The sequence below is a fragment of the Schistocerca serialis genome, chromosome 7 (genome assembly GCF_023864345.2).
Source record: "Schistocerca serialis cubense isolate TAMUIC-IGC-003099 chromosome 7, iqSchSeri2.2, whole genome shotgun sequence".
NCBI classification, from domain to species: Eukaryota; Metazoa; Arthropoda; class Insecta; order Orthoptera; family Acrididae; genus Schistocerca; species Schistocerca serialis.
Genome location: NC_064644.1, coordinates 329,420,239 through 329,438,105, shown reverse-complemented (window position 1 = coordinate 329,438,105; position 17,867 = coordinate 329,420,239). Strand labels below are relative to the sequence as shown.

The following is a 17,867-nucleotide window of genomic DNA, read 5'->3' as shown; positions in this document are numbered from 1 at the left end:
ATTGTAATGAATCTGGTCTAATGCATGAGTGGTCTTAAAGGAGTGAAGTAAAAGAAGTAGAACTGTTCGCTGCGTCAGCATGGGCACGGTACAGTAGCGGACGATTCTGCGCTGTGGCTATCCGACTGGCTTTGTGGCGCCTATCGCGGCAGCCGTGCTGGTGACGTCACCCCGCCCGCGGTCTCGTTGAGAGCGCCCTCTGGCTGCGGCTCCTCAGAGCCCCTTCCGGCCGGCGCGCACCCTGTTTGCTCAAGTCGTTCTGCCGGCCGCCGAGGGCACCCTCTATCATATGGGTGACACCCACCCCCAGCCGCTCAGCTTCCGTAAATGTCAAGCGTCGTAACCAGCCCATCTCTAAATCTGCGACAAATCCGAAGACTGCAAGAGGCGACAAGCGCGAGAATTATTGCACAATCACCTTAACAGCTCACGTATTCAAGTTGCTGATGAGAATAATATGCAGAAGAATTTTTTTTTTTGGTCACCAGTCTACTGACTGGTTTGATGCGGCCCGCCACGAATTCCTTTCCTGTGCTAACCTCTTCATCTCAGAGTAGCACTTGCAACCTACGTCCTCAATTATTTGTTGACGTATTCCAATCTCTGTCTTCCTCTACAGTTTTTGCCCTCTACAGCTCCCTCTAGTACCATGGAAGTCATTCCCTCATGTCTTAGCAGATGTCCTATCATCCTGTCCCTTCTCCTTATCAGTGTTTTCCACATATTCCTTTCCTCTCCGATTCTGCGTAGAACCTCCTCATTCCTTACCTTATCAGTCCACCTAATTTTCAACATTCGTCTATAGCACCACATCTCAAATGCTTCGATTCTCTTCTGTTCCGGTTTTCCCACAGTCCATGTTTCACTACCATACAATGCTGTACTCCAGACGTACATCCTCAGAAATTTCTTCCTCAAATTAAGGCCGGTATTTGATATTAGTAGACTTCTCTTGGCCAGAAATGCCTTTTTTGCCATAGCGAGTCTGCTTTTGATGTCCTCCTTGCTCCGTCCGTCATTGGTTATTTTACTGCCTAGGTAGCAGAATTCCTTAACTTCATTGACTTCGTGACCATCAATCCTGATGTTAAGTTTTGTCGCTGTTCTCATTTCTACTACTTCTCATTACCTTCGTCTTTCTCCGATTTACTCTCAAACCATACTGTGTACTCATTAGACTGTTCATTCCGTTCAGCAGATCATTTAATTCTTCTTCACTTTCACTCAGGATAGCAATGTCATCAGCGAATCGTATCATTGATATCCATTCACCTTGTAGTTTTATTCCACTCCTGAACCTTTCTTTTATTTCCATCATTGCTTCCTCGATGTACAGATTGAAGAGTAGGGGCGAAAGACTACAGCCTTGCCTTATACCCATCTTAATACGAGCACTTCGTTCTTGATCGTCCACTCTTATTATTCCCTCTTGGTTGTTATGCATATTGTATATGACCCGTCTCTCCCTATAGCTTACCCCTACTTTTTTCAGAATCTCGAACAGCTTGCACCATTTTATATCGTCGAACGCTTTTTCCAGGTCGACAAATCCTATGAAAGTGTCTTGATTTTTCTTTAGCCTTGCTTCCCTTATTAGCCGTAACGTCAGAGTTGCCTCTCTCGTCCCCTTACTTTTCCTAAAGCCAAACTGATCGTCACCTAGCGCATTCTCGATTTTCTTTTCCATTCTTCTGTATGTTATTCTTGTAAGCAGCTTCGATGCATGAGCTGTTAAGCTGATTGTGCGATAATTCTCGCACTTGTCAGCTCTTGCCGTCTTCGGAATTGTGTGGATGATGCTTTTCCGAAAGTCAGATGGTATGTCGCCGGACTCATATATTCTACACACCAACGTGAATAGTCGTTTTGTTGCCACTTCCCCCAATGATTTTAGAAATTCTGATGGAATGTTATCTATCCCTTCTGCCTTATTTAACCGTAAGTCCTCCAAAGCTCTTTTAAATTCCGATTCTAATACTGGATCCCCTATCTCTTCTAAATCGTCTACTGTTTCTTCTTCTATCACATCAGACAAATCTTCACCCTCATAGAGGCTTTCAGTGTATTCTTTCCACCTATCTGCTCTCTCCTCTGCATTTAACAGTGGAATTCCCGTTGCACTCTTAATGTTACCACCGTTGCTTCTAATGACACCAAAGGTTGTTTTGACTTTCCTGTATGCTGAGTCTGTCCTTCTGACAATCATATCTTTTTCGATGTCTTCACATTTTTCCTGCAGCCAGTTCGTCTTAGCTTCCCTGCACTTCCTATTTATTTCATTCCTCAGCGACTTGTATTTCTGTATTCCTGATTTTCCCGGAACATGTTTGTACTTCCTCCTTTCATCAATCAACTGAAGTATTTCTTCTGTTACCCATGGTTTCTTCGCAGCTGCCTTCTTTGTACCTATGTTTTCCTTCCCAACTTTTCTGATGGCCCTTTTTAGAGATGTCCATTCCTCTTCAACTGTACTGCCTACTGCGCTATTCCTTACTGCTGTATCTGTAGCGTTAGAGAACTTCAAACGTATCTCGTCATACCTCAGTACTTCCGTATCCCACTTCTTTGCGTATTGATTCTTCCTGACTAATGTCTTGAACTTCAGCCTACTCTTTATCACTACTATATTGTGATCTGAGTCTATATCTGCTCCTGGATACGGCTTACAATCCAGGATCTGATTTCGGAATCTCTGTCTGACCATGATGTAAACTAATTGAAATCTTCCCGTATCTCCCGGCCTTTTCCAAGAATAAAAAAGTAAATTGAAGATGTGTTGGACGACGATCAGTTTCGGTATAGAAAAGGTAAATGCACCAGAGAGGCAATTCTGACGTTGCGGTTGATAATGGAAGGAAAACTAAAGAAAAATCAACACGCGTTCACTAGATTGGTCGACCTGGAAAAAGCGTTCAACGATGTTAAATGATGCAAGGTGTTTGAAATTCAGAAAAAAGGAGGGGTAAATTATAGTGAAAAACGGGTAATATACAATATGTACAAGAACCAGGAGGGAACAATAAGAGTGGGAGACGAAGAACAAGTGCTCGGATTAAAAAGAATATAAGAGAGGAATGCAGTTTTTCGCCTGTACTGTCCAATCTATATATCGAAGAGGCAATGACGGGAATAAAAGAAAGTTACAAGAGTACAGGTAGAATTAAAATTCAAGGCGAAAGGATATTAATTATAAGATTCTCTGATGTTATTGCTATCCTCTGTGAAGGTGAAGATGAATTACAGGATATGCTAAATAGAATGAAGTCTAATGAGTACAGAATACGCATTGAGAGTGAACTTAAGGAGACGAAAGCAATGAGGAGTAGCAGAAATGAGAATAGCGAGAAACTAAACATCATAATTGGTGATCATGAAGTGGATGACGTCAAGGAATTCTGCTGCCTAGGCAGTAAAATAATCCATGATGGATGGAGCAAGAAGGATACAAAGAGCAGACCAGCACAGGCAAGAAGGGTATTCCTGGCCAAGTGAAGTCTGCTAGTGTCAAACATAAGACTCAATCTGAGGAAGAAGTTTCTGAGAAGGTAAGTTTGGTGCACAGCATTGTATGGTGAAACATGGACTATAGTGAAACCGTAACAGAAGAGGATCGAAAGTTTTGAGATGTGACTAAGTGTTGAAAATCTCTTAAGACATGATACTAGAGGGAGGTGTGTAGGGTGAAAACTGTAGAGGAAAAGAGAGACTGGAGCACGTACAGGAAATAATTGAGGACGTAGGTCGCAAGTGAAATGAAGAGGTTGGCACAGGAGAGAAATTCGTAACGGCTCGAGTCAAAACAGTCAGAAGACTGGTGACTACAGATAGGTAGTACTTAGTTTAAATTATCGCAATATCTCATGAATACTCTCCGAAGGCAGACGAAAAAAGTTACTTCTTATTTACTTCTAGGTATACTGACGTAATGCGTTGAACAGTTTGGGATTCTTACCTCTTTAATTCTGCTTGCGTTCACTTCCAGACCCATAGTCTACTACTTACAGGCAATTCTGTCTTTCACTGGGCTCTAGTACGATCACAGTCGTTTATTACACACCATCATATGACTTCGGCTACGTGACACCTTCAACTGCTTACTCTCAACTTCGTAATTGTCCGCCCCCGATAGCTGAGTGGTCAGCGTGACAGAACGTCAATCCTAAGGGGCCGGGTTCGATTCCTGGCTGGGTCGGAGATCTTCTCCGCTCATCCCCATCGACGCGCAGGTCGCCGAAATGGCGTCAACTCGAAAGACCTGCACCAGGCGAACGGTCTACCCGCCGGGAGGCCCTAGCCACACGACATTTCATTTCATTTCACTTCGTAATTTTACCCGGTCACCTAGTGTGTGGCGCAAGTGTCTCAATTGGATGCCACTTCGGCGACTTGAGTGTGCCTAATCTACCCCAGTAATCCTACCGAAGAGAGGGGACATATAGTTTAACGTGGAATCCGACCCATGTATCGCTTCTGGCGAATCTTCATATTATTGACAAGTAAAGGCTAGGTTGAAGGCTGGGTGAAACATTCAGCCATCCGACCGGGATTCGATCCCCCGACCTTTTCGATTCCCAGGCACTTGCTTTACCATTAGACCTCTGTATAAGCTGCCTGTCCAAAAAAAGTGAAACACCCAGAAGGCGTGAAAGTTCACTGTTTGGGAAGGCATGTGTTGTTAATTCAGTAATCACAAAATAGACTCCAATTTATGAAGACCTCGACAGCATGAGTCCAGCATGACAGCATGAAGTTGCACCCTTTCTGTCCTGGATGCGTGCACTGGTTCAGTTGGGAACGGTGCCGTAAAGCCGTTGTATTCACTCTTGAAGAATGATGGTACACAGCTGTTGTAATTAATTCTTCATATCCTGGGTACTGGCCCTGAGACGAAGTTGAAGTCAGGGCTCGTGCCACACGAGTTTTATCGGGGAGAGATCTGGATATCATGCTGCCCACAAGATGGTTCAACATCAGACAGACAGTTCATAGAGACACGAGCTATATGTGGACTAGCATTGCGCTGTTGACAAATGACATCATGATGCTGTCGTATGAGAGGTAACGCATGTGGAAGCAGGGTGTCCGTGGAGTATAGCCATGCGGTTAGAGTTCCTCAGTCAATACCAGCCATGACCTGAACTCAAACCCACTGGCTCCCCACACCATGATGTCAGGAGTAATGCCAACAGGCCTCTCCAAAGCATTGGATGAATGGAACCTCTCCACATTTCACTGTCATGTACGTCAACGATCGTCACCCAGCGTAGTGCAACGCAGCGTTAGTGTTGTTAATGGCAGTCTACGCACAGGATGGTAATTCCCTAGTCTGGCTGCTGCTAGCCCTTGACCAAAGGGCCAAACGATGCAAACTGCTGCCGGGAGTCCATCATTCGTTGTCAGATGGCAGGTGATAATGTGAAGGGTTCACGATGTGCCCGGTGCACAGTAGGGCGATCCTCCCTTGTGGTGTTCAGACATGGTGGACTGAAACCTTGACTTGAGTGTGCATGCCATCAGGTTCCCATGTAGTCCAACATCGGGCCACCGTTACTTCCAAATGCCCCACAAATCTGGGTTCTGTACAATTCGACCAACCGTCCAAACAGAGACTGACAATCAAGCCCCTACGCTGTCTCACGTGAGTGCGCGGGATCTCCGTGTTCTTCACAGTCATAAGTCAGCATCTGACTCAGATCTGGTAACAATTCTAAACGCTAACAGCACTAAGGCATACTGGTGCCTGTTGCAGCTGTGAGAGAGAGCTGTAAACATAATCATTTATGTACCCTCCGAAGAAGTGTACGTGTACGAAGTTAATTGATGTCAGACCACGTCTTCTAGTTGCTCCACGTACTTAGTCAGACAGTGTATTTAAATGGCATGTGTGGCTCGTATGCATCTAGCTGGGTGACTGTATGAAATTAGAAGGATATGAGACCTACAGGAAGTGCAAAGTGGATAAGCAATGATGGCTAGAGGACATATGTAAGCATGTATAGGCACATATAAGATAGATACTGCCTAAAGGAAAATGAAAGACATCTTTGGAGAAAAGAGAACTACCTGTACGAATATCAAGAGCGCACATGGAAAACCAGTCCTAAGCAAAGAAGGGAAAGCAGAAAGGTGGAAGGAGTATACAGAGCGTCTGTGCAAGGGCGATGTACTTGAGAACAATATTATGGTAGTGGAAGACGACGTAGATGAAGATGAAATGAGAGATACGATACTGAGTGAAGAATTTGACAGACCACTGAAAGACCTAAGTCAAAAAAAGGCCCCAGGAGTAGTCAACATTACATTAGAACTATTGATAGCCTTGGGAGAGCCAGCCACGACAAAAATTTAACATCTGATGAGCAAGATGTATCAGACAGATGAAATACCCTCAGATTTCAAGAACAATATAATAATTCCAATCCCAAAGAAAGCACGTGTCTACAGGTGTGAAAATTACCGAACTATCAGTTTACTAAGTCATGGCTGAAAAATTCTAACACAGATTCTTTACAGACGAATGGAAAAACTGGTAAAAGCCGACCTCGGGGAAGATCTTTTTGGATTCCGTAGAAATGTTGGAATACTTAAGGCAATACTGACCCTACGACTTGTATTAGAATATTGAATAAGGAAAGGCAAACCTACGTTTTTAGCATTTGTAGACTTAGAGAAAGCTTTTGATAATGTTGATTGGAACACTGTCTCTCAAATTCTGAAGGTGGCAGGGGTTAAATATAAGGAGCGAAAGACTATTTACAATTTGTACAGGAACCAGGTGGCAGTTATAAGAGTTGAGGGGCATGAAAGGGAAGCAGTGGTTGGGAAGGGAGTGAGACAGGGTTGTAGCCTATCCACGATGTTATTTAATCTGTATATTGAGAAAACAGTAAAATAAACAAAAGAAAAATTTGGAGCAGCAATTAAAATTCATGGAGAAGAAATAAAAACTTTGAGGTTCGCCGATGACGTTGTATTTCTGTCAGAGACAGCAAAGGACCTAGAAGAGCAGTTGAACGGGAAGGAGGACATAAGATGAACATCAACATAAGCAAAATGAGGATAATGGAATGTAGTGGAATTAAATCAGGTAATGCTGAGGGAATTAGATTAGTAAATCAGATACTTACGGTAGTAGATGAGTTTTGCTATCTGGGGAGAAAATAGCTGACGATGGTCGAAGTAGAGAGGATATAAAATATAGACTGACTCTGGCAAGGAAAACATTTCTTAAGAAGAGAAATTTGTTAACATCAAGTGTGGTGTCACCGCCAGACACCACACTTGCTAGGTGGCAGCTTAAATCGGCCGCGGTCCATTTAGTACATGTCGGACCCGCGTGTCGCCACTGTGTGATCGCAGACCGAGCGCCACCACAAAGCAGGTCTCGAGATACGGAATAGCACTCGCCCAGTTGTACGACGACTTTGCTAGCGACTACACTGACGAAGCCTTTCTCTCATTTGCCGAGAGACAGTTAGAATAGCCTTCAGCTAAGTTCATGGCTACGACCTAGCAAGGCGCCATTAACCATTTTAAGATAGTGTCTCACTTGTATCTTCAAGGAATGCTGTATTCAATTGAAGGATTAAAAGTTAAGTATTATAGCAGCTACATACTTTTCTTGCTACCATTCATTACGTATCCTGTTTCAGACCTCTCTTTAGCCAACGTGAGATTACGCGTGCCTTTCGGCTACTTCAGTGTGGCGTAGCTGTCTTGTTACGCCACAACATCAAGTATAGATTTATGTGTCAGGAATACTTTTCTGAAAGTATTTGTATGCAATGTAGCCATGTATGGGAGCGAAACATGGACGATAAATAGTTTAGACAAGAAGAGAATAGAAGCTTTCGAAATGTGGTGCTACAGAAGACGGGTAGATCACGTAACTATTGAGGAGGTGCCGAATAGAATGGAGGAGAAGAGGAATTTGTGGCACAATCTGACTAAAAGAAGGGATCGGTTGGTAGGACACTTTCTGAGGCATCAAGGGATCACTTATTTAGCACTGGTGGGAAGCGTGGAGGGTAAAAATCGTGGAGGGACACTAAGACATGAATACACTAAGCTGATTCAGACGGATGTAGGTTACAGCAGTTACTCGGAGATGAAGAGACTTGAACAGGAGAGAGCAGCATGGAGAGCTGCATCAAACCAGTCTCAGGACTGAAGACCACAACAACATGAGTAAGCTCTTGAAAATGGCGCATCACCAAAATGATCTGATTGTATGAAATAAATGGCAGTGATTGTTATACAGCCAAACTGGAAGGTCTTTCGATAAATTTCTGGCAGCACGTTTTATATTATCACGAACCAGGGAAGAATTTGGGGTGGACATCATTAAAACAAAGGCTTTTTTCGTTGCGGCGGAATCTTCTCACGAAATTTCGATCACCGGGTTTCTCCTCCGAATGCGAAAATATTTTGTTGACGTCGACCTCCATAGGGAGAAACGATCACCATAATAAAATAAGGGAAATTAGAGCTCGCACGGAAAGATATAGGAGTTCGTATTTTCCGCCCGCTGTACGACACTGGAGTAATACAGAATTGTGAAGGTGGCTCGATGAATTTATATATATGCAGTTCTGTCTTTCAAGAGGTCTTTCATCACTTGCTCTAACAGCAACAGAATAAGGCAGGAGAGAGGAAGCACACTGAATTCTTTTATGAGTTCTGTCAACTTTTCCTGGCGAATTACTTGTCATCCGTATTCCTCATACGTGCAGTTCGTCTGTTTAATTTAGTTTTGCTTGGGTGCCATATTTACTACGGTCTTCCGCGTAGCAACTTTATTCAGGAGACAATGCCCCTTCGAAAAATATACGAAGATCTCCAATGAATGTCTTTGCCGTTCCGTATTTCATTTATCACGTTACGGAGGGTATTGTTATCTGAACATTTATTTCCTCGGCAGCCAACTTGTTCTTTATTTATTTCAGTTATTACTATAAAAATAAACTTTTTTCAATTTGATTATCAATTCATTGCAAAATTGGGATGATTTTACCTTTCTGATCTGGCAATACAGGTTGAAAACTATTTCGTTAATAACACTACCGCTCCTTTTGTTGCTCGTTTACTAAGCGCGGCTCAAAGTGATTCTACAATAGAAGGGTGGGCGGTTGCGTAGGTTGCGTTGTTTCAGACTTGTAGGTGATTCTCAAAGGGAGATTTCAATATACTCGTGTGTCTTTTACGCTGCCGTTGCTACAGTATCCTTACATTGCTGCCCTCTAAAGATTTTTATCTGTTTCTGCCCGTTTAAAAAATTCTGTAATAGACGAAGGATGTTTCTTTAGATCGTCTACTATTACTATTGAATGACAATGAAAACAATTAAATGTATAAGGGCAAATGCTAATTTCAGACCTTTAACCGTAAAAACGCAAGCTGTCCAAGGAGCTGCAAAAACAGCGTCTTGTTGCCAACTCTGATGTGGTTATGAGACCTTGCCTGCGCTGAAACATGACATACTATTTACAGGCAGGTGGATATTGAAAGTTGTCATTGAGCGCCTACATTCCACGTAGCCGCAGGCTGTGCGACGTGTAAACGGGCTGCGTCCTTCCAACCACGGCATCCAATTTCACTGGTAATCCGACGTACTCTGCAATCCAGTAGCTGTAATTGGCTACTGAACACAAGGCGGGGAGCAATCGTAAATTGTGGCCGCTAAACACTGCTCCTGTATCCAGAGAGTAAAATACTCTCTTCTAACTGCGCTTTTCACCTTTGCCACACGATATGGACGTATACCACGGCTCTAGTGCGCGGTTGGCGGAGCGAATCAGGAATTTGCCGATTTTATTCTCGGCTTTATAGAACGTTACTGCAATAATTCCCTTTTCCACCGTAAAAGCTCCTCATTTACCTCAGTTTTATTGGCAAAATTAACCATTGAACCGCATCCTACCGTTTTACATTGCAGCTAATTGTGGAAGCTCTGAACTTGTAACAAAAGAAATTGGCACATCCGCTCGTTATTTTCCTTTATTTTCATACGACGCCGTACCAACACATACAGTACTTCTAGATGCGATACCAAGAGCGGCGATATTAGAGTAGCAACGAAAAATGTAAACGGCATTCCATAGCACTGTTTATATTCGAGCACCGCTCTCAGCCACACTTGGTGACGCAAAAAGGAAAAGATTTTGAATTTTCTTCGCTGCAACCGAGTACTGATTTTGAAAGTGTTAGTGACGAAATACTAGCCAAGACTGCGTTTGCGGACTAGAAAGGCAAAACTGTCACTATTCTGGAATGAAATCACAGATGAACTGAAACAAATGAATAAGTTTATTTTCACGGTAAAAACTGAAATACATAACAGACCAGTTTTAAGGAGAATTCGAATTCTGTGACTGCCTGATTTCGTCTTTCAGTGCAAACTTGTTTAGGTGACACATTTATGGCTTCGTAAGTTTCTTTCCCTGTAAGATAACTTTCAGTTATCTTCCTGCTCAGTTATTAAATTTGCAGTAAGCAAGTGCATTTAACAATCGCGTCTGCGACGTTTAACAAAATTATGTCGCTCTGTTGCTAATATTTCCATTTCGAAAACATTACGAAATACCAAAGTCACATTCAATAGTTCTTGTTTTTTGTGATAACCTCATGTTGAACATTTCTTGACAGCGTCTGACTAACGCATTCCGTTAGGTTTTAACAAAGTGAGCAGAAGTAAACAGGTTTGCTTAGTGCTACAGGCGCGAGGCCGGGTAGGTCGCTAGTTCTTGAATAAGCGTTTCAAGGAGTTCCTGAAGCGTATTCACCAATCTTTCGAGTACTTTATCCGTCCCCATCGTCAGGAAATCTTGGTAGGCTGTTAAATACTGTATTTACTTGGCCGAATTACGTCTTGGACACATCACGAAGTCATCGAAGTTCCATACGCCGGTTTCCACGCACCACTAAGGACACATATGGCCACTGTCCATTTCGGCATACATAATCGTATGTTTGTTCACGAGGCATCGACATAATCACTGTTAGCGTAAAGAATTTCGAGACTTCGCGACGTCTACATAGCATAAATCGGCCAACTAAATAAAAGTACCTAACGGCCTACTGAAATCTCTTGACGATGAATACGGAAAAAGTCGTCAAAATTTTGGACTGAACATAAATCTGACGCTTCCTGAACTCTGTGAAGCATTTATTGACGTTTTTAAAATAAACCACCAAACTAATCAACAAACAAGAATATAACAACGAGCTTTTACAGATGTGTTGTTGGTAGCAAGTAGGCCTATAGAGTTTGTGGACTAATAATTATTGATGTATATTTATCGTAAACTAGCTTAGTACCCACTGAATAGCTCGTGTAGACTTTGGTCTGGACAGATTTCTTTTGTTTTTCTTTGATCTAATCAGTATGTTGTACGCCCATTGCTCATGTGTAAATCTACACACCATAAAATAGTGACCCTTTACGTGGTTACTGGTCTTTTCATAGTTAATGTCATCCAGTTAGAACTAGAAAGAGACAAATTGGGTATGTGGTTCCGTTTTGTAGTTACTAGCGTCAGAAGTAAACGCCGTACTGAATGTTCTCATTTCAAAAGCATATTCTTGTACATAGAATCTCATTTAAAAGTGGTGTCTACTTTGTCATAAATAACAATTAGTTGGCGTAGTAGTCATAACAAAAGTAATTTTATAAAGCTATTAGGCCTACTAAAAAGTTACCTTATTAAAGAACCATTTCTTTTTCTGGCTGATCTGACGAAGGCGATTTGTAGTGGTGACTGTTAGAATAACTTTCTTTGATTTGTTCACAAATTCCAACACCTTCTACACTTTTCACGCTAATTAGGGCCATAGAAACATTGCATTTTCCGAATGTGCTTTTGATTAATAAGCGATTCTGCTTTCGTAATGAAATATTTTCAAAAAACGTCTCATCCACTATTCAGTCCCTTAGGGGTGAAATTTTAAAAAATTCCTTCGTAAACCATGCCTCCAGTATAAGATGATTCATTCCATTTTTAATGCACTGAATTATTTTCTAAAAAATTTCATAGCCTATTTCACCCCATAGCGATTAATTTTCCAAAAACTCTGGAAGACATATCTTTTTCATTTCTAAACGAGAAGCCAAATACAAATTTTCATAGATTTATCCTCAAAAGTGAGTCCATAAAGAAGTATTTCGATAAAGCTTTCCATCCTCTAATTCGCCCACTTAGGGGCTTAATTTCCCAAAACACTGGAACACAATTTTTTATGTCTAACCGAGAAGCCAAATACAAATGTTCATAGACGTAGCTTTAAAAATACTTTGGTAGTTCTTTAATTATGATTTTTTGTAAAAAAATTCACTCTCTTAGGACTGGAATTTCCAAAAATTTTTTTCTTATTTCTGACTGAGAAACAAACACCAATTTTCGCAATTCTAGCTTCAAAACTGACTAATAGCGACATATTTAAAAAATCGTCCCCTATTTCACATCCTTATGGATGCAATTTCGAAAAATCCCTTCTTAATCGATGCCTACAGTATAAGATCATGACCGTCTCCAATGTTCAAGTTTCTAGCGTTACCCCTTCGGGCTGGGCGGTGATAAGTCAGTCAGTCAGTGAGTACATTTATTTTTGTATATAGTGACTGTGAATGTACTAACGCCATAAATTTTATCTGGAAAAACTATGCGAGAGAGAAAAAAAAAACTTGATGGCTGGAAGCTGAAACGTTTTCCAAGAACTTGTTTTTCTTACTTGAGTGAAGTTGTGCTCTACAGTGCGCACCGTCACGTAATAGCTCAAGAAAATAAACCTCGAGATTCTGCTCAGTGGTCGCTATCACAGAGTGGCAGTCTGGGAGTCAGTGGTAACTTTGTGCTGCACCATGCTGCTGGATCATTACGCTGAGCTCTGTATGGAGTCTTTGGAGTACGAGAGAAACAGTTCGGGAGCGGGTCATCGGGTAATGTGAAATGGAGTGCGAGCCTGGAGAGAGTAACCGGGCCGTGTTGTGGAAATTAATCTGCTCGAATGAAGGCGGCTTTAATTAGGAGGGATTTAGTGCGGCGGCAGGTGTCGCCTGGCCTGGTAGGCGTGGCGCAGCGGCTGGGGCTGCCTGCCCTGGTGAGCCGCGACGGTGTTCCGCGCCAGCCAGCCAGCCGGCCGCCTCCAGAATTAACTGCGACCCGCGGGCCCGCCTAAGCTCGCAAGCACTCTCGTTTGGAGACCGTATAATTCCTCGCCTTCCCTCCTTTGCCTAGGTTTCGCACTAATTAAATCTGTGAAGTAACATTGCATCAGAAAAGAAGTACACAGTCGTTTTCTGTCATATCAGTAAGCACCCCACCACCACCACCATCAGTTCTTCAAGAAATCGACCTTCCGTCTATAAAGCAGTTTCAGATGCACGATTACTTTGCAAATGCGTTACTGTGTGTGACATATCTCTTGTAGAACGTATCCTACAATTATACAGGGTGTTACAAAAAGGTACGGCCAAATTTTCAGGAAACATTCCTCACACACAAATAAAGAAAAGATGGTATGTGGACATGTGTCCGGAAACGCTTAATTTCCATGTTAGAGCTCATTTTAGTTTCGTCAGTATGTAATGTACTTCCTCGATTCACCGCCATGATTCCATACGGGATAGTCTACCTGTGCTGCTAGAACATGTGCCTTTACAAGTACGACACAACATGTGGTTCATGCACGATGGAGCTCCTGCACATTTCAGTCGAAGTGTTCGTACGCTTCTCAACAAGAGATTCGGTGACCGATGGATTGGTAGAGGTGGACCAATTCCGTGGCCTCCACGATCTCCTGACCTCAACCCTCTTGACTTTCATTTATGGGGGCATTTGAAAGCTCTTGTCTACGCAACCCCGGTAACAAATGTAGATACTCTTCGTGCTCGTATTGTGGACGGCTGTGATACAATACGCCATTTTCCAGGGCTGCATCAGCGCATCAGGGATTCCATGCGACGGAGGGTGGATGCATGTATCTTCGCTAACGGAGGACATTTTGAACATTTCCTGTAACAAAGTGCTTGAAGTCACGCTGGTACGTTCTGTTGCTGTGTGTTTCCATTCCATGATTAATGTGATTTGAAGAGAAGTAATAAAATGAGCTCTAACATGAAAAGTAAGCGTTTCCGGACACATGTTCACATAACATATTTTCTTTCTTTGTGTGTGAGGAATGTTTCCTGAAAGTTTGGCCGTACCTTTTTGTAACACCCTGTATACAATGAGGCGACATTTTATTTAGCGTATGTCTAATACAGACATATCATGAAATTAAATTACATATACATGTGTACATATTGACACACAAGAAACTTAAGTTTGCCTTTACAACTGAATATCCAGTCCTTCAATCCAGCGCACTGCGTCCGGAGTTGCTAGCAGGTAGTCCTCTTCGGCGCCGTGATAGGTTCGAATCCTGCATTCACTGACAATGTCGTGAACAGTCTGGTATGGAGCCCCGCAGTCACAGGCTGGATTAGGCAGCTTCTTCCACTTAAAGAGAGCATCCCTGCATCGGCTATGGTCGGTACGGATTCTGTTGAGAGTAGTCCACGTCTTGCGTGGTAGGTCGAATCCACTTGGAAGTTTAGCACCTGAGAAGATGTTATGCAGGTGCACATCTGTCACTGCTTCCCATCGCCATTTCCTTTCTTCAAGAGGTTTGAAATCCTTAGCAACCATGTCAGCGGCATCGGAAAGAGTTGGATGGCTGATTTCAGTCTCTTGCGATTTAAAAGTGACAGGTCGCTATGCATGGGTAGGTTAGAATTCCTGGAGATCTTGTGGAATTCTCTCATAACGGCAGTACATCTACGTAGATCAGGAGGCATTATACCGGTTAACAGTGGAAGCCAATAAACTGGAGTAAATCTGATTGCGCCAGATATTATGCGCATTGTCGTATTCAGCTGGGTATCGACAAGCCTTGTATGATGATTGTTCACCCAAACTGGTGCACAATACTCAGCACTTGAGTACACCAGGCTCAGAGCTGAAGATCGCAGGGTGGTTGCTGAAGATCCCCAGGTGGTTCCGCATAGCTTATGGAGGATATTGTTTCGAGTCCTCAACTTTTGAGCTAAGTTAAGAAGGTGTTGTTTGAAGCATAGTGTACGAGCCAGGATGACACCAAGATATTTTCGGTTCCAATTATGACGAAGAATTCTGCCTCTGAAACGTACTTCCAGTTTTACGCTCACCAAACGGTTATTTAGATGGAAGCAACACACTTCTGTTTTACTCACACTGAGTTGGAGTCTCCAGATTTTGAAGTAATTATCTAATGCAGACAGGTCATTGGCTAGAATATCTTCTGTTGTCTTCATTTCCTGGTGTTCTACGGCTACAGCCAGGTCATCGGCATAGCGGTATTTTCTGGACGAAGTGTCAGGTATATCAGATAGATATAGGTTGAACAGTAAGGGTGAGAGAACTGATCCTTGAGGCAATCCGTTGTTCAGCTTCCTCTGCTTACTTATGTTGCTTCCAGTGATTACCTGGAACTTTCGATCAGTTAGCATGCTGTTAATCAGTCGAGCCATTGTTCTGCAGGGTATGATGCGGAGAAATTTGTAGATAAGGCCTTCCCTCCGCACAGTGTCGAAAGCGGCAGTTAGATCAACAAATGGCACAGATGTTTTCTGCTTCACTTGGTATCCTGACTCTGTGAAGGATGTGAGAGACAATAATTGGTCGCAGCAGCTAAGCCCTGGTCTGAAGCCTGCCTGATCAACTGGCACGTTCTGTAGGATAGCGCTACTTATTCTGTTATATATTAGCCTTTCAAAAAGCTTGTAGCAGCAGCTAAGTAGGGCAATGGGGCGATAGTTTTCTACCTTGTTGCTGGGTTTGCGACAGAATTCATAGGATAGGGGGCAAGTAGGGCAGAGAGTGAGTTAATGTGAACAGTTCAGTGGTAAGGCTGTTGTCATCGGAATCGACAATAAACCAACACCGACAACAGTTGAGCCGTTCTCCGGCTCGCCTTCGTGCCATTGACAGGTTGGCGTCCTGTATTGTGATTGTCACCTCTCGTTTTTTAGTCCGTTCACTGGTGCCACTACGTTTACTCACTTTGTCTGTCCGTGAGTGGCAGCAGCGGCGTTTATTGATAGCGAGTACTGGGGTACTATCTTTGGAGCCACCTCTAGTATTTACAGGTCATCGTGTGTCGGAGTTGAGATGGGACGCAGCAGCAGTGAGGTCCGCCAGTACTCGCCGAGGCAGCTGGCGATATATGCACTGCCCGATGGAAAGATGTGGTCGCGAGAGTGCACCCTCGTCGAGGTCCGGATTCAGCGAGTTTAAGTTGAATGGATCGTTACATTCGAGTAGTGCAACTTTCACTTCCGTCGAAGTGACCTCATGCCATCAAGCTGTCAGTTGGCGGTTTTTATACTCCGACGTTTCCCTTGCCTGACTTGATTGGCAACGACCGATGGTTGGTCGTTCGGGCGGTCGTCTCAGTGGACGACGTGTATCTGGTCTTTCTGTGTTCTTACCTTTGATGTCTACGCACAATTCGTCTTGTTACTGTATAGTGACTGTTTTAGCATTGTTTGAGTTGTTTGTGGAATTGTCTTTCGCGGTTCCATGTGCATCTAGTCAGATCTTGAACAGGCAGTTTGGTATTAACCCTGTCTTCGTACTAGGATTTGGTGGAGCCAACTTTTGTAATTAAATGCTTGTCATTTGACGATATTAACTGTTATTTAATCGTGGTATTGGCTAACGCAACGTAGGTGGATTTTTCGAGTGTGCTGGTCGGCGTTTAATCTGTCCCTAGTTTGAGTTGTCATCCTGTTAAGTCAGCATAAGTCTTGGGTGCCTGTCTCGCCGCTTACACAGCTGTAGGGACTTTTCCCAGATCGACCCTTGGAGCACTGTCTGTGGATCACTCCCTTCTGTATTTGGTCTGATTGTGTCAAATGTTTAAAACAATATTTTGTTTAAATCATTCCTATTGCTTGTGGCCTTCAGCCGACAAATAAATTCTTCTTAATAAGGCCTTCAGCCGTCAGTGTAGCTTGTGTTACAGTCAATTTTTTTAAAATGATTGTTTTTTTTTAAAATTATTTCCTTAAATAAAGTGTACGAGTTTACTGTGCAACCAACGGTAACTGATTAGGACCTGTCCACACCTTTTCCTGCCTTTCCTAAGTCCTACGTTTCAATAATAGTTCAGGTATACATGCCGACATGGCAAGCAGAAGACGAAGTGTGTGGCGTGTTCAGAACAATCGCCTAGGTTGGCAACATCCAAACTGTTATTGTACGTGCTTGTGAAACCGTACCTTGGCCAATCAAGGCCGTCACATCTCTCCCCAATAGTGAACATTTGTAGCATTATTGGTCCTCCACCTACCTCGGGATTTTGACCGTCTGACGATCCAACTGGACAGAATTTGGCAAGATATCGCTCAGGAGGACATCCAACAACTCCGTCAAACAGTTCCAAAACGAATAACTGTTTGTATGAGGGCCAGAGGCGGCTCAACAGGTTGTTTTATTGAGGCTCTTTTTCTTGAATTAATCATCCAATTTTTCCGTGTAAATCATCCAATTTTTCTGTGTAATCGTTTGTGTGTACATCTACCATTTCTGTCCCATTCGGTTAATTCCTTCGTGGTGCGTCTTTTTTTTGGTCCTAGACTACATTACTAGAGTTATTTTTCCTCAGACTAAAAAAAAAAGTGTATGAAATCTTATGGGACTTAACTGCTAAGGTCATCAGTCCCTAAATTATCCTAAGGACAAACACACACACCCATGCCCGAGGGAGGACTCGCACCTGCGCCGGGATCAGAAGCACAGTCCACGACTGCAGCGTCACAGTCCATCACTGAACCCCCTAAACCGCTCGGC

The 17,867-nt window shown here is 43.0% G+C and overlaps 2 protein-coding genes across 2 annotated transcripts in view; one reads left to right on the top strand and one right to left on the bottom strand.

The window, feature by feature from the left end:
- Window positions 1-7,409, top strand: part of LOC126412540 (uncharacterized protein K02A2.6-like) — a 471,714-nt gene extending 464,305 nt beyond the window's left edge. The window contains exon 2 of the mRNA XM_050082185.1: window positions 7,296-7,409. The gene's annotated coding sequence lies outside the window, so the exon portion shown is untranslated. The remainder of the gene's footprint in view (window positions 1-7,295) is intronic.
- LOC126412541 (allatostatins) overlaps window positions 1-17,867 on the bottom strand; it is a 532,290-nt gene that overhangs the window by 122,247 nt on the left and 392,176 nt on the right. The gene's annotated exons all lie outside the window — the stretch shown is intronic.